The sequence below is a fragment of the Chrysochloris asiatica genome, unplaced genomic scaffold, assembly GCF_000296735.1.
Source record: "Chrysochloris asiatica unplaced genomic scaffold, ChrAsi1.0 scaffold00012, whole genome shotgun sequence".
Taxonomy (NCBI): Eukaryota; Metazoa; Chordata; class Mammalia; order Afrosoricida; family Chrysochloridae; genus Chrysochloris; species Chrysochloris asiatica.
In genome coordinates this window covers 26,947,784-26,949,308 of record NW_006408530.1, presented here as the reverse complement: position 1 = coordinate 26,949,308, position 1,525 = coordinate 26,947,784, and positions in this window count along the sequence as shown.

Sequence of the window (1,525 nt, the reverse complement as noted above, 5' to 3'; positions counted from 1 at the left end):
TATATCTAGGCACTAGAAGCAAACAGTTAAAGAAAACAGTGCATTTTTATAAAGATCTTCTAGGTAAGTGGATGATGACAAATCCACTGGACAATAATATGATTTCAAAAATTAAATTAAATTGAATAGTGAGCTCCTGCTCTGGGTGATAGGACAATCTGGAACTAAATCATAGTGATGGTTGAATAACATGATAAACATAATTGATATCATTGAATTGTATGCAGAATTGTATAGAATGCTGCTATGGCAAATGTTTTGTTACATACATAGCTGCCACTACAAAAATCAAAAGAAAATGAAAAACTGAAGGAAAAAAAAAGAGAGAGAGGATTTAATTAAAAGGCAAAGGCATTAGATAGTACAACCTGGGCAACTTCATGACAAACAAAAAATATTTAATTTCACAGACAGCATGAGAGCAGAAATGTCGAGACCCTGCTGGCACAATTATGAATAATTGTGAATGATAGTGGCGAGTTTTATTGTCATAAACTATTTTGTGACTTCTCAAAATAATGTGGCATAAACCAATCTTTCTGCTGAAGGGCCAGACACACCTGGTTGAGAGAACATTTCATGACCAGAGTAAGACACTCTCTGAAAACAACAAAAATGACTGGAAAGAAAAGTCAATTTTAGGTTGTTAGGAAGCACATGAAGAAACTCACCAAAATAAACTATTTGATTGATTCATATTGAATCAATCAAATGAACAGTTTATGTTGGTAAAATCTTCTACCAAATGCTTTGTTACCTCATAAAAAAATATGAAGTAACCCTTCATGGGAGACACTAGGCTTAGCTGTTAGAACTGTGACAAGCTTGGGGATATTTGATTGGTGAATGCTGTGTGACGGAACTATGTTGCTGTTGTTAAGTGTTGTCGAGTCAGTTCCAACATCTAGCAACTCTGGAATGAGTTTCTGAGGGGCAGCTGTTGAGTTTGAAGCACTGACCTAGTGTTAAAAACCGACCTTGTGGTCCAATGCTTTTTCCCATTCTAGTTCTAGGTATGACACTGTAGGATAAGCACAGGACTGCTGACCACAAGGTTGGCTATTCACACCCACCAGCTAATCCTTGGTAACCCTATACAGGTTTCATAGTACCATCATCAGATGAGGCAAAAGTGTTAGCATCCTTCATTAAGATTTAAAATTTATATCTGACTATTTCAATTCAACCTATTCACATCCCACAACAGGAAATAAGCTGACATCCCAGATTTGTTCAGGCCTCAGTGCTCTTGTATTTTCTTATTCGTCTGCCTAAGAACAGAACAGCTTTCCCCAGATTATTTCCATGTCTGGTTCAAACTGCCTTCATGGTCCAGTGCTTATCCTACCTACAGTGATACACAGACTCCTTTTACATCTTGTTGCTGTTGTTAAGTGCCCTTGAGTAGATTCGGACTCATAGCAACCCTGTACAGGGTTTTTGATGAGCAACTGGTGGGCTTGAACAGCCGACCTTGTGGTTTGCAGTCCAGTGCTTACTACAGTGCTACACCAGAAATCCATCA